Source organism: Chlorocebus sabaeus, chromosome 2 (genome assembly GCF_047675955.1).
Source record: "Chlorocebus sabaeus isolate Y175 chromosome 2, mChlSab1.0.hap1, whole genome shotgun sequence".
NCBI classification, from domain to species: Eukaryota; Metazoa; Chordata; class Mammalia; order Primates; family Cercopithecidae; genus Chlorocebus; species Chlorocebus sabaeus.
Window position 1 is genome coordinate 72,987,827 of NC_132905.1, and position 25,425 is coordinate 73,013,251.

General features: G+C 42.1%; 1 protein-coding gene and 1 long non-coding RNA gene across 6 annotated transcripts in view; one reads left to right on the top strand and one right to left on the bottom strand.

Annotated features, from left to right (window-relative positions):
• BACH1 (BTB domain and CNC homolog 1) overlaps nucleotides 1-25,425 on the bottom strand; it is a 152,389-nt gene that overhangs the window by 40,004 nt on the left and 86,960 nt on the right. Inside the window, exon 1 of one of the 5 annotated variants that reach the window (XM_007965551.3) lies at nucleotides 7,871-7,974. The exons of 1 other annotated variant lie outside the window; for it this stretch is intronic. The gene's annotated coding sequence lies outside the window, so the exon portion shown is untranslated. Of the gene's footprint in view, nucleotides 1-6,644; nucleotides 6,667-7,056; nucleotides 7,199-7,222; nucleotides 7,527-7,870; nucleotides 7,975-25,425 lie in introns of those variants that run through there. 3 more of the 5 variants (XM_007965545.3, XM_007965558.3, XM_073009914.1) reach the window with 3 other exon arrangements.
• LOC140709840 (uncharacterized) lies at nucleotides 8,010-13,252 on the top strand. Its single transcript, XR_012090602.1, has 2 exons — nucleotides 8,010-8,977; nucleotides 9,626-13,252. It is a non-coding gene; the product is annotated as an uncharacterized lncRNA (long non-coding RNA).

A 25,425-nucleotide genomic window follows, 5' to 3' on the forward strand; every position in this document is an offset into this window, starting at 1 on the left:
GTGCTACTTGATCATAGAAGGAAATGGCATATAAAAGGAAAAAAAGTCACCTAAAATTCCACATCCAAAGACAAGCATATTTTATTTTTCTCCTCAGAAGTTTGTATCTATGAGCAGTGTTGGCTAGTAGACAAGGATGTCACCGTTAACTGTACAACACCATTCACCCCCTCACTTTCTAACCAAACCCTGATTGTGCTCACGTATCTCTCTCAACCAGAGGCCATCAACTTCCCAGTAAGCAGACCCCAGTTACAACCTAAGATGAATCACAATCCATTTATGCCAATCACAGCTGTGCTATTCCCCTTGACCTTGACTCATTTAGGCACTGGCTTGTGTGCAATGATGACCTACGAAGAGAGGAGAGAGGGATAGGGTAGCATCTACTATGAGGCTTTGGGAAAAGTTTTTCTCACTGATAGAAACAACCTAGAAAAAAAAAAAAAAAAAAAGTGTCTCTTCTTCCAGGAAACTTAGTCATATTTTCTTGTGACACTTGAACTTGTGGCAGCCATCTTGCAACCATAAGAGGAACTTGCCAAGGACAAAACAAGGACGTTGCCTTTCCATTGACTGGATTTTTAGACTTAGACACACACACACACACACACACACACACACACACACACACTTCCTGACCTAACTTCCCCCTACTAAAATCTATTTCTCTCTACTCTGATTCACAACTAAGCTTCTCAAATTGAGTTGATACAAGCTGTTTCCTCCACTAACCTATGCATTTATCATTAAACATCCCTAAGGCTTTCCTGATTTTCCAAAAACTTAGGCTTCTAATAGTCTATGGTTCCACAGCATGTTTTACTATGTTGCTACTATAGCATGCTATGGGAATGGTTTGCCTGTCTATTAGACTGTAACTTCTGAAAAGTTCATTATTGCCAATATCTGGAAAAGTTCCCAGTTTATAAAAGCCTAAATATTTGTTCCATAAGTTAAATGTAAACCAAATGCCTAACATGTAGGAATGCCAAAAATATTGAAATGAATTTAGCAACCCTATTGTCCACATACACCGAAAGTTAAATATGTGTTTGTATGAGTTTGGGGAGAACAGCAGCAGGAACAGGGAGAAATGAGAACAAAGGGCCTTAGCCTTGAAACTTAAAACACAGTTCTTCCTCACTCTTCAGAGATTAGAGAGTTGTTCCAAGCTAATTCAACAAAAAAGAAGAGGTTGTTTCCACACTGGCATGTGAGAAGCAGTGGTAGCACAGCTCTCTAGAATCTCAGCTCCTCCGCTATTTGTGACCACTGTTGCCAACCTGCTCAAAGAAGAAAAGGCGGCCCAGCCCTTCTGGGGTCTGGAAAAGACAAACTAGTCCAAAGACAGGAGGCCCTCAGAGACAAAATACACTTTAAAATACACCTACAGCTTGAATAGCACTTGTGACAGTCCTTTACCACAAAAAGACAACAAAGTAGGGAGAGTTAATCGTAATTACATGCTCATCCCCAAGTAGCATTTCCTTTGACTTCTCTGGATGACAACTGAAATTGAAGGCATGCCAGCAAAGAACCCGAGTCAGCTGGGCAAAATGCTTTTTACTTCAACAGTCTCTTGCTAATGTGAAAGAAAAAAAAAAGATTACAAGAGCCAAAAGCTTTTCTTTTCTTACCTCTTTTAACCTAAATGATGACTCTTACCTAGGTGAGTAGAGTACCCACAGCCAGGCCAAAAATATACCTCAGAAACACAGTCGGTAAAGAGACATCAGGTACACTGGAAATTGAAGAGGTCTGCGCCAAGATCAGATAACCACTGTACATTTTTAAAAATAGTATTTAAATACAAAATACACATTAATGAAATCATAACCTAATAAATCATTCAAACTTTTAGAGTCACACATTTTATAATAAACTGATGGATGAGCAACTGCACTAATTTAGCTGACTTCCAAAAGACGCTGGCACGCTTTAGGAAAGGAATAAGGCATTAAGTATATGAAGGTGTCAGTAAAGAGGAAGTTGGGTGGATAGGTCTCCCTATTTCTTCAATAGGACCCTGAGGAGTTCACCTTCTTAGGACAAAAACACCTCCCTAGGATCCTGGAAGCAGACAAGTCAATAAAAAGAAGAGATAACTGGAAAAAAGGTGTGCAGGGGGAGGGAGGGACATTTCCCTTACTACACTATTTACTCTATAGCCTTGGAGGTAGGCTATTACTAATGTCCAGGCTACAAAGGAATTGAAAGCATTTTTTAGTGTAATTCCACTTTAACAAAGGATGGGGAAGTAGAGTGCAACTGTCCACTATGACCGATCTGATCTTAAAAAATGATAAATTTAAAAAGTGAAAATAACTTTACCTGATAGAAACTGGGAATAATTAGGGGCTCATGCCTGTAATCTCAGCACTTTGGGAGGCAGAGGTCGGTGGACTGCTTGAGGTCAGGAGTTCAAGACCAGCCTGGCCAACATGGTGAAAACCATCTCTACTAAAACACAAAAATTAGCTGGGCATGGTGGGGGGGTGCCCCGTAATCCCAGCTACTACAGAGGCCGAGGCAGGAGAATTGCTTGAACCCAAGAGGCGGAGGTTGCAGTGAGCTGAGATCACACCACTGTACTCCAGCCTAGGCGATAGAGTGATACTCTATCTCAAAAAAAAAAAAAAAAAAACCAAAACACTGGGAATAGTTTGTTACAAAAATATCAGCTTGAAGGATGACTTTCCCAAGGCATTGAGAAAAGTGTTTACAATTACTTTTCAGATAACATGATCTGCACAAAATTTCAGCTGCATTAATGTAACATTTTCTAAATTGTGCCAGTACTGAGAAAGGAACCAGCTGCCAGCCAATTTCACTACATGCCCACTGTGCTCCTACACTGGTCATTAACAACCAAGATTCTGGCTACCATTATTTCTTCTTCCTCACGTTTGCTTCAAGACAGCTTTTATTTTCCTATGAATATTTTCTAAACTGTCCCTGATCCTAAATAAAACGAAGAATCTGTCCTAGAGGAGTGATGATATTCAAAGTATTAGACGTATAAGACATTTAACATCTAGAAAACCAAATTATATTGTGCTCAATTCAATTCTAAGCCAACTATGGGTAAAAATAAGTCACAAGACAAGTTTTATGTCTATCTTAGGAGATGAACTAGAATTACTTAATTCCAGCTGCTTTCTCAATAATCACACCAATGATAAAAAAACAGAAAGTAGAAAGCTAAATAATCAAAAGAATTTCAACTCAGGGTACACTTACAAGGTACAATACACGATGTTCTCTCCTTTAATCTGTTAAACATTCCCAAGTTTCAAAACCACAGAACTAGAATGAACACATATCATACCACCCAGTTCAGTAACCAACAGTTTATTAAAGAAACACAGCCAATGTATATTCAGTGTGCCATAGGAGATAAAACAGAAAGACACAGATTCTCACCATCAGGAAACTTACACTCTGGTTGAAAGAATGGTCAATAACACAACCTTTCTGAATTACTAACAGATACAAAAAGTTATATGATAAATATGTCTGTTGTATTCATATCCATTTCATGGATAATTTTTTTGTATTAGTATGGGCATATCATCTAAAGAAAATATAATACTTAGAAGAAACTAATTGGCATACAAATTTACATTCCAAATGTTTCCAACAAACTGGATAGGGCCCAGGAATATGTACTGAGAAGCTAGTTCTGTTCTGGTATTAACAAGAAGGGAGGGGTGGACAGGTTACTAAAGCTGCCAGGCCACAATGTCAACTACAACATGGAAAAGACTAGCCAAAGAATAGCAAGTGTTTTTATTTCGTAAAAGCCAGTTTCAATTAACTGGTTAGTGACTACCTCAAGCACTCCGCTGAGACTAAGATTCCTTTAAGTAAAAAGCTATGCCCTGTGTTCCTTGCCCTCAGAAGTTGAATGTATGTTTGAGATGGCGCTACAGACTTAACGTTAAGAGTGTTCCCCGAGTTGTTTTTCCAGTAGCAGCAACCTGCGCTGCACTCCTCACTCTCACTTGTGATCAATGGCGGCGAATCAGCTCTCAGCAGCTAGGAAACATTGCTGTGTAACTAAGCACTTCCCTGATTCTGAACAACAGATAGTAACACCTAACACTTATTGATGTTTCTCATACAGCTGGCACTGTTCTCAACACTTACCCCATATTAACGCATTTAATCCTCACAACAATCTCTCTGATAGAGATTCTACTATCACCATCTCTGCTTTACAGAGGAAACAATGAGGCACCAGTTACCAGGCAGAAGAGCTTGGCCCAAGGCTTTAAAGCGAGTGACACAACCAGAACCTGACCTTAAGCAGTCTGGCTCCAGATCTACTTTTAACCATTCTGCTTACTGCTGCTTTGTCAACTGTACAGTGATCAAACCCAGACTTCAGTTATGTTAGTGCACTGTGTAAGTCAGGTGCCTGGGCTTGAGGCTAGTGTAACAAGCCAATGCTTTATCTGCAGTCCTGAAATGTTTACTCCCTCCAAGGGGTGTGGATTCTGGCAAACTGCACTCAAATTACCCACACCTTGGCCATCAGTACATTACCTCATTTGACATATATTTTAAAACAAAATAATCTCAAAAATCATCGTTCCACCACATAAAATAAACCCTGTTTAGAATGCTCAGGGAATGCAGGTTTTAGGGTTAAGACAATTCTCTCATTAACAGAACGTAAGTCAGAAAATTAGAAGAGAGGTGGTGATTCCTAAAACATAAGTCATAGAGAGATCAGCACAATGAAGAGAATCTCCGACACGTAGTAATTTTAAAGGGTTTTGCAACTGTTATTCTGAGCATCATCTCTCACAGTACAGGTGTGTAGAAGGCACACGGCACATGAGATTTAACTGAATGGTAAATACCTCCCTCACCGCCGCTACCCGCCACCAGCACCAGCAGGAGGTTGATATTCAGAATAAATGCCACTTCCCAAGGGAATCTGTCGTGTTATTAATCTTCATTAAGCGAGTGTAAGCTTGGCCAAAAACAAAAACAAAAACAAAACAGACTTCGAGGAGTGACAGTACAAAGTAATTTTTACAGAATGTGTGATATACATATTACACTCCATATACATACTACACTCCAATGTGTGGATCATCTTCGAGTATTTCCATCGCACCTTTTTACATATCACTGCACTTCAGATAGCAAACATTAAACAAACCAACCAGTGAGCTTGTCTCCAAATTCAAAATACAGGTTACCAAATGAAATTCTGTACTTTTTGTATTTCCATCCCCAATACCAACAATGTAACAAGAAATTTACACTCAAACTTCTAACCTTTAAAGTAAAATATACAGACAAGAGAACTGCCTATAAAATAAAACTTAAATGGGAATACTAAGAACAGTCTGAAAGAACTCTTAGGAGGAAACCATAAGAGAACAAGCATTCCGGTTGCTGAAAGAATGTTATTGACAGTGGTTAACAGGCTATGTTCCCCTAACAACAAAGGGGTGGAGGGCATGCACGCGCATTATATAATATGAATGCGCTATTGTTAGTCTGTATTTTTAAGTTTAATGTTTTTCTTATATTAAATAAAAGGTTTTAAAAGTTTATTTAATATAGTCTTTCCAAATGAATCTCCTTGTACCCCACCTTAGAGGCCCTAATACTTACAAAATTCATGACTTCTAATCTCCTCTACTCCCAGACATAAAGGAACAAAATAAATCGTTTTTCCTAATATGTTTTAAATGAACTATCATTAATAGGAATCATCATTTTTTCCACCAAAGGGTCAAATTCCCAGCTCTACATTTCCCATTCCCAAACTTTGTTTGCAATGAGGATTCATAAATATTTGGGCTGTGTGCTCCTTTTTAAAGCAAGAAGCAATGACACCAGGTGTAAAGGCAGTAGTGTCACACAATCAAGACAATGAGACAGGTATTTATGGTTGGCCATTCATTAAACAGCTCTTTCCAGACTTGACCCAACGAGACCTGTTAATTCCACCCATACTGTGCTTACCCTCCTCTGATTCCTGAAACTTCTTGTGTATGCATGAAAAGCCAAGGGTCTTGAGAAACAGCAAGTCCCCTCTGTGTACTCATAACCAAATTTTTACGAAGCACATTAAGCTCACTGCTTGAAATTTATAGACCACATAACGAAAACCACAAAAAGGAAACTAAGTCCAGTAAGAGTAGCAAATATTTTTGTTACAATATTTTTTATTGGGTTACCCCTAGCTGCAAATTTCTTCCCCTGTTTTAGCTCTCTCCAGCGCAAATTTCTTCTCAGACAGCAGGTCACGAGACTCTGGGTTTAAACACCGTCTCAGTGCTATTGGCCACTGCCTAAGAGTGCTCTTCCACTTCACCCACTGATAACCTGGATCAAAACAACCCCCGCTGGGTCCCCTTCAGCCTCTGAAGCAACCCCTCTAGAGCGCTCCTTGGCCTTTTATAGTGGAGGCATGTGATGAGAGTATCTGCACCAGCTGTTTCTAATTACCTCTCAAGCTGGGGCGAATGACTCAGCAACCCAACTTTTTAAAGAGTCATCCTACCTTGTTAATCAACCAACATACTGAACAACAGTAAACCACTTGACAGAACCATAGGTTAAACAGCAATACAAGATTCACTACACCAAAGCCACCCTACTCCAAGCTGACTCACCAGGAGCCTTTCTTCCCTAACCTTCCTTAAGATGTCCAAAGGCAGAAGTGGCAAGTGCCTTCAAGCCAAGCCCAGCCCAGCCCTTGCACCACTACCCAAAGACCAGGAAGAAGCAAGCCTCTTCCCATTTCTCTGCTTGGCTATGTGAAGCGCTCAAGTGCTCTGCCACTAACACATCTGGGATTTCCACCCTTTATCCTTCTGAACTGCATTCAATACAAACCCTCTGATGTAAAGTGTGTTCAAATATGTGACCAAATTCCCATAGCATCCTCCATGGGTAACAGTCCATACCCCTATACAATTTTCCAAAAAGCAAAGCATCCTACAAAACATTCTTTGTTCCTCCAAGCGTGACACTGTAGCTCGTTTTCCCCATACACGTTCTTTCACAATTACTACTACACTTTACCTGGAATCAAAACAAGTTTAACGCAGAAGCCTCACTCCATAAAAGCATTCCGCACAATTCTACTCAATGACCTGAAACTGCCGTGTAAGAATGAGGAAGCAACGGCACTCGTGTTACATTACACGAGCACAAAGCTGGTGTCTCCAGAATCAACGCCCACTCTCACCATATTGTGCGAGGCTTAATTACAACGCGTGGGCAAAACTCCAACAAAGGGAGTCCTGGGATCTCCGGTCCCCAAAACCAGTCTTCGCTAAATCCATCTCAGCACGGTGGCCTTCTCTCCCCAGCCACAAACTCGGCTTTTCTTACGCGATTCCACGCGCGACAGGCACCAGGCTGAGTAGACGCGAGGCTGGGCATAGCGGTGGGAGGCGGCGGAGGACAATACGGGGCCCCAGCCGCGAGGGCGGTGCTGATGTGTCACAGCCCGGGCGGGCCGCGGGCGAGGGGCCGGGCTGGCGCCCGAGGGCGAGGAGCGGGGGTGGGGCAGGGACCCCGCGGGCCCCCAGTCCCCGCCCGCCCCGGGTAAAGTACGGCGCGCGCGGGTAAACAACAGCTCCTGCCGTGCAGGGGGTTCGGGCGCCGACGGGACGCCCCTTCCGGCGTCGCGGCCACTTTCAGAATCCCGGCCGCCAGCGCCCCCCGCGAGCCCCGCTACGTGCCCCCCGCGCCCCGCCCAGCCCAGAAAGAGCCGCCCCCGGCCCGCCCGCACCTCCCCCGGACCTGTCCGCGGGCCTCCCCTCACAGGCCCGCGGCCCTGACCGCGCCAACCCTCCCGGAGAAGGGCCGGCGGGACTGCCGAGCCACTCACCGGAGCTGAGGCGCGGCGCGGCCCGACTGACTGCAGCGAGAGCGCCTGGCGGGCGGCGAGGGCAGCGGTCAGGTGACTCACTCTTTCCGCGCGGCCAGCCGCCCCCTCCCTTCTGCGCCGCTCTGCTGCCGCCACCTCGCGGCGCCAAAACCCCGCCCGCCCGCTGGAGGCCCCGCCCCCGGCGCCGAAGCCCCGCCCCGCCGCCCTCGAAGCCTCTGGCAGCGAACTAGCTAGCGGAATAGCGCGGGCCGGGGTCGCCGCGGCCGGAAGCCCGCGCAGAGGGACTGCAGGGTCGGGTCGTAAGGGGCGGGGCGGGCCTCGGGGAGGCCGGGGTGGGGTCCCCGGACCTCCGCGCGTGGCACAGCCCGCAGCCTGAACTGACCCCCACTCCAGGACCACCTCTCCTCTCCTTTCTGAGGGCAGAACAGAAAGGCCGAGCTCCTCCTCGCCCCGGGAGCTGCAGGACGCCCTAATTCAGCCGAGTCGTCGCGTGCCCGGGTGCCCGCGGATAGCAGGAGAGAGGACGGGCGCTGGCCTCACAGGGGTCGCTTTACCCCTTGAAGAGCTCCTCGCTGCCTGCCCTGGGGGTGGCGGTTGCCCAGGTTCGCAGGGTACTTGAGCTTGCTGGTTGGGATGTATCAAGTGCGTCCAGGGTTTTGTGGAGCGCGTGTAGCAGTTGCTCTACTTCTTACTGACATGAAACAAGGGCCCCCACGACAGGTGTTCCCTTTTCGCTGTCGCTGCCAGGAAGCTTCCAGCCAGGTTCAGCGCCCAGTGGTGTCAGCCGGCCCATCTCGAGCCTTGGTTCCGCTGTCATCTTCTGGTGCTTATTCTGGTATTTATCCAACTGTCAATTTTGAAATTATGTTCCCAAGCCATTTAACACCTCTGGAGTTCAAAGCAGTGGCTGTCAGCGGAGGGATGCACGCGCAGCAGAGGGGACTGTGCACGCCAACCCCACGAGGATTCCTGCGGAGATGGCACGGACCTTGAGGTCTGTAGCCAAAGGACGATTTGTGTGAAGGGATTTTATTGTTAGCTTTGGAGCCAGTAACCAGAAGACAGCCGTGGAGTTCCCGGGGCAAAAAGGATACCAAGATAATTCAGGTATTATCGCTAACATGACTGCATTTGCACCCACAGGCTGTGGGACTTGGGGACGTTTGAGTTACATCCCAAATACATGAGAAAATCACGTAAGTGAAGTTGGATGGGAGTGCGAGGGGTGAAGTGATACATTATGACCTAGAATTAGGGGAAGCTTCCTGGAGCATTGTGTCTTAATTGGGAAGAGTGGAACCCAGCCATCTAGATAGGGTCCAGAGGTGGGAGGCACCCCGCATCCTGGGCTGCCTCAGTTCTTGGTGGGAGTGCAGATATTCAGTGAAACATGAGGAAAGGACACTTGGAAATAAACCATGAAAGAACGATTGAAGTTCTTACAGACACGTGAGAGCGCCCGAGGCTTTATTCTCCTTCCACCCTGAGCCAGTGGAATTAACAGTCTTTCTTTTTTCTACACCTATGCAGTTTTTTCTAGGGGAAGATCAGACCCTCCTCTTTGGGAGGAACTCCTTCTTTAGATAATAGCCGTGACATTTTCTAGCCTGAAAATTATGATGTATGCCCTGACATGTTTAATTATTTGAGAAGCTCTCACAAAGGTATACCAATGTGCTGAGAGTATCAAGGCAAGTGAGTGACTCTCAAGCTTCAATTTGGGTAAGAATATCTGGTTTGCTTGTAAAAATGCAGATTCCGGCCGGGAGCAGTGGCTCATGCTTGTAATCTCAGCACTTTGGGAGGCCGAGGCGGGCGGATCGCGAGATGAGATCAAGACCATCCTGGCCAACATGGTGAAACCCCGTTTCTACTAAAATACAAAAAATTAGCCGGGCGTGATGGCGCGCGCCTGTAGTCTCAGCCACTCAGGAGGCTGACACAGGGGAATCGCTTGAACCTAGTGGGTGGAGGTTGCAGTGAGCTGAGATCTGCCTGGCGACAGAGCAAGACTCCGTCTCAAAAAAAAAAATAAGTTTCCTGGGTCCCACCTCCAAAAGATTCTAATTTTGTAGATCTGAGTAGGACCTAAGGATCTGCATTTTTAATACGGAAGCATGTGGCCTTCAAGCTTGTGGCATGTAGTAGGGACAGGATGAAAAATGAAACTGGAGAATGAAATGAAACCGAGTCAGTATGAGAAGGGACTCATGCACAGCACCTGGAGTTTGGACTGTATCCCGTGGTCTGTAATAAGTGAGTAGAGGTTTTTAAGTCGTGTGGTTGTTTTTAAAAGCTAATTCTAGTATTGAGAAGGAATGGGAGTGGAAACATGGTAGGTTGAATGAAGGAATGACTGAATGATGATGCAGTAAAATAGTGAAAGATGTGGCACTTTTTGTTTTCAGTATTCCATTGCTTTGAACCAAAACCACTTAGAATATATTTCTTTTAAAACCTGAGTATCAGTGTAAATATTCACAAACAACTGTATGTTCTGACCTATGTCTTCTGGACTTCCAGAGTTAGCATTAACATTATCAGCTGCCAGGCCAACAAAACCTTGAGCAATCCTACTATACTCAGAATCAAGAAAAGTGGCTACATCATTGGTCAACTTTGAAGGACATCGGCCTCAAGATCTTTTACACTAACTCATACATTTATTGAAATATATTACTAAAACAGATTTTTAAAAATTATCTTGAGGTTATAATGAGACATAGTGCTTCTACCCAATTCCTATTGGAAAAAAAAAATGTTAAGATTTGGGGACCAAGAAAAAAAATTGATTTTTTTTTTTTTTTTGAGATAGTGTCTTTCTCTGTCACGCAGGCTGGAGTGCAGTGGCATGATTTCGTCTCACTGCAACCTCTGCCTCCCAGATTCAAGCGATTCTCCTGCCTCAGCCTCCTGAGTAGCTGGAATTACTGGCACCTGCCACCAGGCCCAGCTAATTTTTATATTTTTGGTAGAGACGGGGTTTCACCATGTTGACCAGGCTGATCTCAAACTCCCGACCTCAAATGATCCACCTGCCTTGGCCTCCCAAAGTGCTGGGATTACAGGCATGAGCTACTACTCCCAGCTGATTGCTTTCAATTGGTATTGATAATAGTTTGAAACTGGGACAAGTAGCCTAGTGTTGTGGTCTTTCTGCTCCTTAGCTCAGGTAGGTCCAAGTTCTTGTCTCACAGCTAGGAAAAATTAGGCACACAGACACTGGAGAGTGAGTGGAGTGGAATTGATTAAGGGAAAGGAAAGTTCTCAGCAAAGAGGGAATGCTGGGATTGGTTCCCTTACTCAAAAGTGGGAAAATCACCTCTCGTGTGACTGAGCCTGGGGCTTTTATCCACTCAGAATGGGGAGTGCATACTGATTGGTTTGTGAGTTTGCAAAAAAAGGTTTAAGCAAAGACACCACTCAAAGGCAGGCACAACAGTGTAGAAAACCAATTAGAAAGGGTAGGTATATGTAAAATAGGTGAAGGTGGGGGTCAGAGGAAAGCGTGCCAAACAGGAAGACAAGTTCTCAATCTGGTCTGAGAATTTAACTTGTAGCTTGGCTTTCAGGCTTTAAACTGTCTTTACCTTGGATGTGAGGTTTCACCGGGGACCTGCCTCTATCTGCCTAGGTATTTGACTGTCTCCTGTTGCTATCACTAGTAGCACAACATAAAGATTTTTGCTACTGTTTCACAGTGATTTGCAATTAGTGCTTTTTTTTGGTCATGTAGTTTTGTTTTTAGTGCATTATTCTTTAGGAAAATTTATCCATGAAGCTTGGGCATCACAGCTTACTGCTATGTCCTTGATTTATACTTCTCATTGACTGTGAGAAGTGATGGCTAGTTTTTCTGCTGTGAGCAGGTTTTGTGATATACAATACTGTTCGCAAGATGTTATATATGTGCATTGTCACATTTCTTTCAAAAATGATATTTCCGATTTTTCCAAACATACATATCTTCTTTCTGGCCATCATACTGATTTTGTTACCAAAATAAAATCTTATTAATTTAACTCTGAAAACAATTTAAATAACTATAAGCCACCGGTAGGGAATGATTTTTAATAAAACCTAGATATACACACCATCATTTTCTCCTCTAATAACAGGTTGCCTTGCCTGACCCTCAAAAATAAGGGAGTTAAATCATACAAATAGGTGACGTGTTCATGGCTATAAGGAACACCATAGCATAATATTTGGACAATAAAACATAATACATATCCTGGAAAAACTTTGATGTGTAGTCAGTGTAACCCTTATCCCGTCCTCCTCCCTAACCTCAGGAAACATCCACATTTATTCCCTACCCACCTTTGGTTCTGAATCCTCATTTCCACAGATGCAACATGATATCTATAACCCCTACAAATCTGCATACCCCTCCAGCCTTCCCAGAACTTCACTCCCTCCATCTTCATTGCCTTAGCTCCTTTTGTCTTTAAGTATTCACTCGCTAAGTCAAGAAAATTATCGGAGGGGAGCAGGGCAAAAAAAACTAGGCTTTAAACTGTGGGGGATTACCCAGATAAAACAAACACAAGTCTCCCCACTTGAAAAACTGCTGTTTGACACCTGTACCCTAAGATGTGATTATGGATTAAAGTCATAGCACTCCTGCCCCCAGGTTGGACGGTTTTATGGAAAATGAACGTATTTTATTAGAAGACAATGAGAACTTCCTGGAGCAGATGAGTAAACACACCCTCGTGTTTACCTGATAACTGAAATCAAAGATGAGGTGTAGCCTCTGGTTTGAAATGTTACAAAGTCTAAGATCAAGATAAAGGCAGAAAAATGGAAAGGAAATAGCCAGTTTTGAAGCAGAAGAGCTCAGTGGGACAAGGGCCAAATCAGTGAAAGAGGTGCTGCTCAGATACCAGATATCATGACAACCAAAGTGGCCCAAACACCCAAAAAAAATTGTGCTTCTGAAAACCAGCAGGAGGTTGCAGTGGACTAAAGATGGCCACAAAATTTTTATCATTTTTCCCATCGAGAATGGGAGTTTATTTTTCTTCGTCTTGAATCTGGCCCTGTGACTGCATAGCCAAGAAGGCAGAAGTGATGCTCTGCCAGTTCTGGTTCTAGTCTTGTAGAAGACTGTCAGCCTTCACTTCCTCTTTCTCCAAATGAGCTCTCTTGGGACACCCTCTCTCAGAACCAAACCACCAGGCATGGGGCATGTGTGGCCTCTTCACTCAGGAGCCCCAGCAGAGCAACCAGCCAGTACTGAGCATCGCGTGCCAGTCACATGAATGAGCCGTCTACGATGTTCTCTGGTCAAGTCTCTACAAAAGAACTTTCCAGTTGAGCCCAGCCAACACATAGAATTATGAAATAATAAAATGATTATTGTTGAAAGTCATGAAATTTTGCAGTGTTTTTTTCATATAGCAATAGATAACCAAAATCAAGATTAAATAAAATATCAGATTATTAAAATGGAGCATGAAAATGGAGTTAAATTTGTAAGAACCACAACCTCAATGATCATGACTTACAGGAAAGTTCAGTAAATAAAAAAGAAAATACGTGAGAAAGGCTGTTTCAGTTTAAACCTGTGTCAAGCTCCTAGACCTAAAATGACACTTGAAATTTTCCTCCATTAGAAATTCATTGTGCTACAAATTTTCTCTCATTCTGTTACATATATTTATATAATGAAGTAGAGAAATTATTCTCTCATAAGCTAATGCTGCAAAATATTTTTATAGATATGTATATGTACATACATATATTTTAAATATTAACATATATAATAGTTTATAATATTTAAATGTTTAAGTGTTTTATATATTTATACATTTATCACCATATATAGACACACACACATATGTATACACACACATACACATATACATACATATAAATGCCTGGGGATAGAAAGAATCTTGGATGTAGCCTGACTGCTCTGCACCCAACTGGGGAGGAGTGAGGGGAGAAGAAAGTTGAGTTCCAGCCAGAAAGGTGACAGAAGACTGCCCAAAGCTTCATGTAATCAATCCCTCAAGCCTGTAGAAAAGTTACTAAACGTTTGGTGCCAGTGCCTTCCTCCAGAGTCAGTGATGTTTATGCTCGGTACTGAATCAGAGACAGCACCTACAGCACCTTCTGCCATAGTCACACATCTGCAAAGGACAGAAAAATCCAACCTGATAGCTTTGTTCTACGTATTTGTTGGTGTTTACACCCAGGATTGTCGCCTGCAGCTCTTGATCTTTTATTCTGAAAAGTTGTGGTAGTAGTAAAGGCTACTCTATAACATACTTGTTTTAATAAATGTATTCTCAATTTTTTAATGCAAAACTGGCACGACCAAGAGAGGTGCCAATTTTGACTCATGTTTTTACTTCACCTCTTCATATACCACTTCACTGAGTGTCCTCAATCAGGTTCTCATTCAGGTTCTCAATAGAGGCAAATTTTGCCCCCGCCCCCGCAACCCCTGCCAGGAGATACCGTTATGGGGTGGGTGGTACTAGCCTCTAGCGGGTAGAGGCCAGAGATGCTGCAAAACATTCTTCAACGCACAGGACAGTGCCCATGAATAAAATACTTTGTGAATAAGGATACGTTATTTGCCATTCAGAACAAAGAATTATCTGGCCCAAGTTTCCACAGAGCCAAGGCTGAGAAACCCTGACCTAGAGATATTCATGCCCCAATATGAGAAATGTGTGTATACATTAAAAGAAAGTGTAAAGGAATAAAGGAACAAAGTGGAAAGAAAAAAATGGAGCCAGGAAAGAAACTAAAACATACATATTGCAAAACATGTGTCTTTGATAAAGATGAACTACAGATTTATCTGTAGCTCCTGGCATCCAGGTAAAAAGATAAACCAGATAATTGAATCGTGAGCTAACTGAGGGCTGAGTGGCCACCGTGAGAAGTACTGAACTCCTAGAGGAGAGACCGTAGACACAGGTTGTCATCACAACAGTCTATTCCCTGGACTGAGATGCCATACATAGGGAGCACTTTGGAAAGGGAGGAAAATGATTGATCCTTGAATAAGAACTACTGGGTCAGAGGAGAGAGATGGATATTAGCATGAAAAGATAGAACAGTCAATTGATTAGGGATGCTGGGTTTTCAGCCTTGATCGCTCCAGATTCCCTTTCCAGCCTCCTCCACACTGCTCTGTACCCTAGGAGGCAGGCCTCTTAGGATGGTATTCATGGATTCCCCCATGCTCCCTCACTTCTGGTTGATACGGATAATGGCAGATGTCTACAGGAACTCAGCCGTCTACCTGCCAGGCCATGGGTTGGCTATGGCTATATTCCTCTACCAAAGTCTCCAGCTCCTGCCAGGCCCCCCTCACCTACAGCTAAAGTCAAAGCAACATCACTCTAAGGGTGGTGACATTTCCCTACTTTGGTTAGCTCTAGAGTGCATCACCCCTTTGGTGGGTTCCCTGCCCTCATCCTTGTAAATGGTTCCATCTGTTTCCTGTCAGTTCCCTGACTGATTCACCAGATTAAGACTTGAGGGTAAGGAGAGTGACTATATTAACACATCAAAGGAAACAATGTGAATGTAGTAAAGAGCAGTTAACTCCTAAAGCCAGTAAAGGGAAAGCTAGAGGTACAAATAGGAGCATCATATCCCTTGCCCTGCCTGGGACACAGTATTTTACTCCTGGGCCCTGTTAACCTGCAGGACAGGAGAAGGATGGAAGCACAGGCTACCATGGTTTGGTTCTACTAGATTAGCTACCAAGGTCTTCCAACTTGGATTTCTCTTTGATTTCTAATAATTATTTGCCTGTACATGTACATTTACCTACTGGAAGAGATGGGTTGGTTAGTAAGCATCAGTATTTGAAACGCTTGTTAGCTATATCCTCATTGTAAATTAATAAAGTATCTTTCCAGTGTTCCCCCTGCCTCTGCAGCTTCAGGTGAACGTGCATCCTAAAGCTGGTATCACCACTAATGTGTCTATAGTTCAGGTTTCTGCATCAGCAAGTTCAAAATAATGGTGAGATGACAATCCTGCAGTGACCTGGTTCAGGTGTTTTCCTACTTCATGGAAACACCCTCTTTATTCATCACAGTAGCTTCAGGACTGACCTTTAGATCAGGGATGCTTTATTTTCCATACACTTACCTTGCCTTAAATCCCTCTGTGACAGACACTGCTTTGCCTACCCAGTATCCCTTCCTTTCTAACATAATCCTGAATAAATGTGCAATGTACCAACTTAAAACATGCCTTTCCAGATTGCCTTAGCTATGTGACCTAGTCCTTCTCAACTACATACAAGCAAATATGGACTCAATACAATTTCCAGGAAAGTTTTTACTTTCCTGATAACAAAAGACTAAATCAGCTGTGCTTATGCCCTCTGCCCACCTTCCCTTGAATGACTGGAGGAGGAGCTCTTTTCTCTCAATCATGAGGGTGAAAACTACAGGCTAATGATAGCAGAGCAGGAAGCTAGGAAGAAGCTCAGGTGCTTGATGACTTTCTTGAGCAGCTGATTAGCCCTGGTTACTGAGTTTACTCTTCTTTTAAAAGCAGAGAAAGAAAACCCTATTCAGATAAGCTTCTAGAGTTGAGTTTCTATAACATGAAGCCAAATGCAGTCTTAACTGATACCCCTTCTTAATCTCAAGTCCCTCATGTCATTCTGTATAAACATACATACATGCTAAGAACCTGAAGTCATGCATCCTCTGTTGTATGGGAGTCAGTAGGTTGTTATAAAAATATTCAGTGCAATAAATGGAATGTTTATGTCTCACCAAAATTCTTATGTTGAAATCCTAACCCCCATTGTAATGTTATTATGGGGTCAGGCCTTTGGAAGGTGATTAGTTCTTGAGAATGGAACCCTCATAAATGGAATTAGTGCCCTTGTAAAAGGAACCCCATAAAGCTCCCTCCCCCATCCCACCATGTGAAAACACAGCAAGAAGGTGACATCTGCAACCCAAAAGAGAGCCTTCAGCAGAACCTGACCAAGCTGAACCGTGATCTTGGACTTCCAGCCTCCAGAACTGTAAGAAATGAGTGCTTGTTGTACAAGCCACTATGGTATTCTGTTAAAGCAGCACAAATTGACCCAGACACTCAACCTACACCTATGATCCTGGAAAATGGCAAATGAATAGCACTGAATGACAGTATAATGGTGTTGACAGGCCGGGCACGGTGGCTCACGCCTGTAATCCCAGCACTTTGGGAGGCCAAGGTGGGCGGATCACGAGGTCAGGAGATCGAAACCATCCTGGCTAACATGGTGAAACCCTGTATCAACTAAAAATATAAAAAATTAGCCAGGCGCAGTGACAGGTGCCTGTAGTCCCAACTACTCGGGAGGCTGGGGTAGGAGAAGGGCGTGAACCCGGGAGGCGGAGCTTGCAGTGAGCCGAGATAGCGCCACTGCACTCCAGCTTGGGTGACAGAGCGAGACTTCCATCTCAAAAAAAAAAAAAAAAAAAAAAAGTGTTGACAGAAATAAAAGAACAAAAGATGTATGTTATTATGAAATTATGAAGAATATTATTGACTTCAGTATTGCTACCTCCCCTTGGATATAATAAGGTCACATATAAGAAAACACAGATATAGATAAGCCAGTAAAAACAGTCTGACAAAGTTCCAGGAAATGGCTCTTTCGAAACATGAGACAGCTGCCAAACAAAAAAAAAAAAAGGAAATTAAAATCCTTCAAAACAATTTTATGGATTTAAGCTCTGCAAAAACATTGGGGGAGCATGTGAAATTACATGGAATTATTCTGATACTCAGCCTCTTATTGTGCACTTTATGAAAGAATAATCAATAAAACATCTGTCATAATTACATAAAATTTAAAAAGCAGATCCACTTAACGTGGCCAAAATAAACTAAATGTATTTTAAATCCATGTCTCTGAACTGAAGCTACAGGAGTGAGGAGATGTTGAATCCCATTTAATAAAAGGAAATATCTTTTTATACTAGCAATTTGAGAATTTTACCTAAGTAAAAAGAGACTCTAGAATGAATATTAAGCTTACAGTTCTAAAAGCATCAATTTAAATTGATTAGAACACTGGGAAATTACCCACTGGCTAAGTAAGATTTCCAGAAGGAATACTATTGAAAATGTTTTTTACATCCCTTAGGAAAAACAGGGAAAATAAACAGAGGGCATATCTCTAATTAACTACATGTACCCCTTGGGTTTCCAAAAACAAGCTCTAATATAATTTGATTCTTTATCCTTACCAATGGGAAGTCAAGCGTAAAACCATGTGCAAGCACCGCATGATGTGGCATAGGAAAGAAAACATTAATCATAGACATTTCTATCACTTTTTGATAGACGAAAATCCATGTTTCTATTAGCAGATACAAATAGATCAGTCTGTGCCCTTATTACTTTTCTAGTTGGTGCCCAAAATCCCTTAAAGATGGACTATTTGGGGTGAAGGTTTTGCGTATTCAGAAGCTCTCTGTTAAAATACAAATTCTTTCAGAGGGCAAACATTAAGCCACATTCAAGGACAGTCGTAATCACTCTAGTGAGAAGCAGCTCATAAAAATACTCATGGCGACTGGGATTTAAATGCATTTTGACAGGAAAGTGGAAGAAAGCATCAAGAGCAGAATCCATGCCACTGTCACAACCTGAGAGAAATTTGGTGGAGTCGAGGAGGGCGGTAGAGGACACTGAATGCTAAGTAGCAGGAGGATGACAGAGACTAATTCTGAATCATTGACAGGTGAGCATAGCTTTTGGAAACAAGTGTTACCTATTCAGTAAGATTTTTATTAAAAATCCAGCTTTAAGATATCAAAAATAAGGCCCTGAGATACTGTAAATTCATCATGATTAGTAGAAAAATAAAGAACGGAATATGTTATGAAAGTGCAAAAAGCAGGAAAGATTTAAATACATCTATCTACATTCAATATTCAAAATGTATTTTTGTGAATCCAGTATTTCATAGATTTTGTTTCATTTGATACACCAGGAATATCTCAAATGAAAGTATATAAAACAGGAATTATCTCAAATGAAGAAGTTGAGTTTTCAGGCCAAAAGCTGGCAAAGGTTGCCATGCAGTCTTCAGGATCATTCACCAAGAGCCCTTTCCTCCACCTGAAACATTCCCTGAAGATCCTGTAAATAAATACAGGTAAATAAACTTGACTGTATGAACTTCATAAGTGTCTTCTTATATCAATTTATATGCATGTTTTAAAGTTTTATATTGTACAGTGTGCAGTTATATCCTTTTTAAGTATGATGTGTAATCATTTAATAAAATGTCTATTAATTCCCTATTATGTCATATGATTTGTAGGAGGTATTTTGATCAATTTTATTTATAATGGTCAAAAGTGGCAAAATCCTGGCCTCTGTGGAGTCCTGCTGGGACAGAATATGAAGCAAGCCACGGATGGCTTAGAATAGAAACTGGAAGGAAGCTACATTGGGCTTCCTGCTATCTGAATCACCAAGTTCAGGAACTAAGTATTTACTAGTCTTGAGTACTTATTAGTTCAATTCAGACTAACAGGAAGTCATTGATGAGAAAGTAGATGGAACAGAAATCAATGTAGGCTGCTTTTGGAGGGACTTTCATCCCTCGTGGAGAGGCATTTCAGCATAATGATTACAAACATGGACTTCAGTTAGAGCCAGAGTGTTTGAAACCCACTTCTACTACTTACCCATTTGTGCCTGTTTCTTCAACCATAAATAGGGATTATGCTGGTACTTATTTGTTGCAAATATTAAATGAGTTAACATACAAAGAGCATTTAGACCAGCACATAGGCATAATCGTGTATTAGCTTTATTATTATAGAAGCCGAGAATATTTTAGACAAAAGCAAGGGTGAAGCAGAGATCAGGTCGTGCCCAAGCCTAATTTGCTGATTCTGAGAAGGGACTAGATAGCATCAAGAAACATGAAGATGGTGGCACTGAGGATTTTTTAGCTTTGAAGTTATGTAAGAGGAATACTAATCATTCCTTAATGTGGAACTATCCAAGAGATATTACCCTAATTTAAATTTCAGTTACAAACTGGTTTGATGATGGCCTTTGGAATAGAGGACGTGTGTGCGTGCGCATATTGAAATAAGCATCTTCTACGTGAAAACAAAACTGTGAAAACAGCCTCCCAGGGAGTAGGCTGGAGTTGAAGTGCACAGTGTTAGTGATCCACTGAGACCCTTCAGATCCCTTTTACCATTTTTGTGCACCTCTCTGCTCTTGCTCCCAATGGCCAGCCCTTCTTTAGAAGACTTCCCTCAGTCTAATGAAGCTGCTTCCCACACCCATCCCTTGCACATGTTGATTCAGAAATGCTTGCAACTTTACCTCTCTCTAGATGGTGCTTAGCTGCTGCGCAGAGGAGTATGAAAGCCAAGCTCCCCTGCCTCACATTATTCTCTAAGTTCCCCTGTGAGATAAGGCCACGCCTATCTTCTGCAGGACTTTTGTCCAATATTGCACCTTGTTTGACATCCTCTCCTTCCCTATTCTTCCTTCGTTTCCTTACTGATTTCCCTTGGGAGGAAAATAATAAATAACAAATCACTTGCACATGAATCCTTGTCTCAGGGTCTGCTTCTGGGGAACCCAGCTGCTATGATCTGAATGTTTGTATTCCCTCAAGATCCGTATGTGAAAATCCTACCCCCAAGGTGATGGTTTTAGAAAATGGGGCTTTTAGGAAGTGATTAATGCACTTAGTATACTTATAAAAGAGACCCCAGAGAGCTGGCTAACTTCGTCTATGTGAGAACACGGCAAGGCGGCACCATCCGTGAACCAGGAAGTGGGCCCTCTCTAGACACAGAATCTGCCCGTTTCTGGATCTCAGACTTCCCAGCCTCCAGAACTGTGAAAAATAAAATTCCGTTTTTATAAGCCTCCCAGTTTATGGTATTTTGTTATAGCAGCCCAAACAGACTAACACACTGACAAGACAGAAGTGAAGATACTTTTTGTCTTATTTTATAATAAGTGATTAGTAATTAAGGCACACTCTGGGGTCAGGAAATCTGAATTCAAATCTTGCCCTTAGCTGTGCTAACTTCTATGAGCCTGCTTCCTATCTTTGAATGTTTTCAGTTTAAGTAGTATTTTATTTCTTATTAATACAACCAATACAACCAAGAACTGTCTTAGATTGTGTGTTACCTAGGTAGAAGAATGAGCCAACATCTGCCAAATACTGGGCACAGAGCTAGGTTCCACTGATGTGTGATCGTCTAATCTTCACAACAACCAGAAGGAACATGTGTGCCCATCCCTGTTTCACAGCGAGGAGTTTGAGGATCAGCGAAGTAATTTATCCAATACTAAACCGAATGAGTATTTAAATGCAGCGAGGCTTACATAGAACATAGAATTATAAGAAAGAATCACAAAAAAGGTAAAAATTCCATTATATGTAACTTCATTATATAAAGATAATCTCTATGCAAATTTGCAAAGTTGACTGCAATTAAAAGTTGAGGAAGTGCAAAGATATATGAAGGATATAGGATGTCTCACTAAACGTCCTACAATTCAAGATTGCAAGGAAGAGAGAGGAAAAAAAGGGAGCAGATGAAGAATGAATTACTAAATATAGGCGGCTGGAAGGAAAATCAAAAAAGGGTGACGGGAGGTAACCCTCACTGTTAAAATAAGGTGGGAAGTCAAATGAATGAAGTCAAGGAACCATTGGAGGAATGAAGAGAAACTTCTAAGGAAAATAGTGGTGAACATAATTTTCCCAAGATAGGGACCAGAAAAAACCCTTTGCAAGTTCCAATTAGCATGATTGCCAAGGTAAACTGAACAAGAACTCAAGTGTGTTAGTCCAGGTCCTCTAACAAGCCAACACCTAGAACAGGATTAAACGTGCAAGGAATTGATTAGAAGGAATGCCTGTGTAAAAGGAAATAGTGGGTAGAGCAATAAGACTCCATCGCAAGCCTAATCTCAAGCAAAGAGAGAAGATTGCATGGAAGCATCACAGAAATACAATGCAGTCTAACGAAGGTTCAACAAAGTTAGCAGAAAGTCCTTGAGCCTAAGTGGACACTGGTAGGAGTCCCATGGCTCTAAGAATACGTCTGCCTTTGTATCCCCACTACACTGCATCTCTGGCAAGGAGCAGCCCATGGGAGGTATAGCCTCAAGCCTCGGCAGATGTACCCATGCATTTCAAAACTTAGTAGCTGGTGCCATAGACCAATTACAAATGGCCTTCTACTGTGCCCTGTTATGTCTGGGAGGTGCATTCTCATGGCTTCTTTATCAAGTTTCCAAAAAGTCTTTGTTTGAAAGCTACAAGGCAACATCCCTTTTATTCTCAATGTTTCACAGAAAAATAATGCATCTAGTCACCTTTTATTGAGCACTCATGTGCAGCAATCACTGTGCTAAGCACTTTATATATTTTTTCTTTTACAGTCCTCACAGCACATGAGGAAGATATTATTCCCACTTTACAAATGAAGAGTCCAAAGCTTGAAGAGGTTAAAGAACTTCCTCAATAATGCAAAGATAGTAAGGGGTAATGCCAGGATTCAAGTCAGACACACTGACTGCTGTTGCAGATCTCCATGTTGTAACTCATAACAATAACACCAGCTATGCTATTGGGTAGGATTGTTGTGAATATTCATTGAAATCGTTCATATAAAGGCCCATCACACCTTGCCTGGCCAGGTAGTAAGAGCTCAAGGAATGTTATGATTATTCAGCAGTTGTGCCAAGATGCAGATCCAGCTCTGATTGATGCCAGTATCTGTGCTCTTGGCCACTGATGCTGAACAGCCTCAGTGTAACTTCAGTGTTTCCATCAGACAGTATTAGGAACAGCTGAAAGGCATTAAAAACGAAAGAGGAGGACTGGAACTAAACATTTTTTCAAGAATTAGTTTCAGTCACACACATAGAATTCAATGATAGGAGATAATTGAAATGTAAGGAATGACTTCCTTTGATTCCCTGAGGAAGGAAGTCACACAGGTGTGACCCATTTACTACCTCTTCATAAACAGAAATCTGTCAGATTTATAAGACTAAGTGCCAATGGGAGAAAACAGAAAAAATGTGTTTGCAGAACACATCTGGATTTCTGCTTATGACTAAGATAGGGTAACAGAAACAAGGTTTATCCTCTGATATGGTTTGGCTCTGCATCTCCGTCCAAATCTCATGTCAAATTATAATCTCCAGTGTTGGAAGAGGGGCCTGATGGGAGGTGACTGGATCATGGAGGTGGATTTCTCCCTTGCTATTCTTGTAATAGTGAGTTCTTATGAGATCTGGTTGTTAAGTGCGTAGCACCTCCCCCTTCTTTCCCTTCCTCCTGCTGTGAACATATCAAGACATGCCTGCTTCCCCTTCCCCTTCCACCATGATTGTAAGTTTCCTGAGGCCTCCCCAGCTATGCTTCCTGTACAGCCTGTGGAACTGTGAGCTAATTAAACTTTTCTTTATAAATTACTCAGTTTTATATATTTATTTATAGCAGTGCAAGAACTAATACACCCTCCCACTAGAAACAACTAAAAAATCAGAAAAAAAAGAAAATGAAACAATGGTTTTTCGATTGGATTCTAGCAACACAGGACAGTGTTCCCTGAGAGTGGGAAAACAAATAAAATGAGTCCTATGGGTGCCCCAGATTACTGCCTGAAGAGAGGAAACCCAAGTGGAGCCTCATGGTCAACCAGAGTTAAGAAACTGGAGTTGGTCATCTGGAAAAACCAAGGCAGCCGGAATTTGCAGAGAAGAATGCTGAAGAAAGGGAGCTTCAATAGAGAACTCCAGTGATCTGCAGACAGTCCCCCTCATGTCTCCAGCTTAATAATGTTCACTGCATGCTTGTGAGGCAAAGGTTGATGGATAGGCAAAGAACCACCTAAAAGGAACAAAGGAAGGAAATACTGGAGCTCAAACAAGACAGGGAATAGTTCAGGTGTCTTCCAGCCACAGTGGAAAACCTCATTCATGAAGCATTGGATAGAGTACTCAGAAGAGTATTGTTTCAGTAATGGGGCAAAATTAGCCCTAAACTAAATGCTGCTCTCCTCCCAAATCACAAAAGCTTAAAAGTTTGAAAGGCTCAAACTATTTTCATAACCGCATCCCAGTAAAACTCAAATATTTACAGGAATACAAAAATATCAATAACCCCAACAAGATAAAATTTACGATGAACAACATCCAATCAAATATTACCAGGTACACAAAGAAGCAGAGAAATATGACAACACACAAAGAAAGAAAAAAATTAATCAATAGAAATTGATCCAGAAATGATGGATCTACAACTGATAGAATTAGTAGACAAGGACATTAAAACTATATTGTAACTCTATTTCCATTGTAACTATATTCCATATGTACAAGGAGGCAGGAGAAAGATGAAACATTTTTAGTAGAGACTTGGATATATTAAAGTGACCCAAATCCAACTTCTAGAAATAAAAAGTACAATGTCTTAAATAAAAATTCCATCTGTTGTACGAGATTAACAGCACATTAGACACTATATGGATTCAAAACTATGGATTTTAAAGTATGGATTCACCCACATTATTGTGTGTATTGTGTGTTCATTCATTTTATTGCTGAGAAGTATCAATTTGTGACTGTACCACAAAAGAAAAGACTAATGTGAAGACACAGCAATAGAAACTCTCCAAAACGAAATTGAATAAACAACTGAAAAAAAATGAACAGAGCATCACTTAACTGTGAGACAATCTCAGGCAGCCTAACATACATGTAATTGGAGTTCCCAAAGGATGGGAGAGAACATAAAAAAACATTTAAAGAAATAATGGCTGAAGAATTTTTCCAAATGTGATGAAATCCATAAACATATATAGCCAAGAAACTCAACAAACCTTGATATGGTTTGGCTATGTCCCCACCCAAATCTCACCTTGAATTGTAATAACCCCCACGTGTAGTGGGAAGGACCTGGTAGGAGGTAACTGAATCATGAGGGTGGGTTTTTTCCCTTGATGTTGTTGTGATAGTGAATAAGTCTCATGAGATCTGATGGTTTTGTAAAGGGGAGTTCCCCGGTACATGCTCTTCTGCCTATGCGGTGTAAGATGTGCCTTTGCTCCTCCTTTGCTTTCCACCATGATTGTGAAGCCTCACCAGCCATGTGGAATTTTAAGTTAATTAAACCTCTTTTCTTTATAAATTACCCATTCTTGGGTATGTTTTTTGGTTTTTTTTTTTTTTTTTTTTGAGACAGAGTCTCACATTGTCACCCAGGCTGGAATGCAGTGGTGTGATCTCGGCTCACTGCAAGCTCTGCCTCCCAGGTTCACGCCATTCTCCTGCCTCAGCCTCCCGAGTAGCTGGGACCACAGGCGCCTGCCACCGCGCCCAGCTAATTTTTTTTTTTTTTTTGTATTTTTTTTTAGTAGAGACGGGGTTTCACCATGTTAGCCAGGATAGTCTCGATCTCCTGACCTCGTGATCCACCCACCTCGGCCTCCCAAAGCGCTGGGATTGCAGGTGTGAGCCACCATGCCCGGCCACTCAGGTGTGTCTTTATTAGCAGT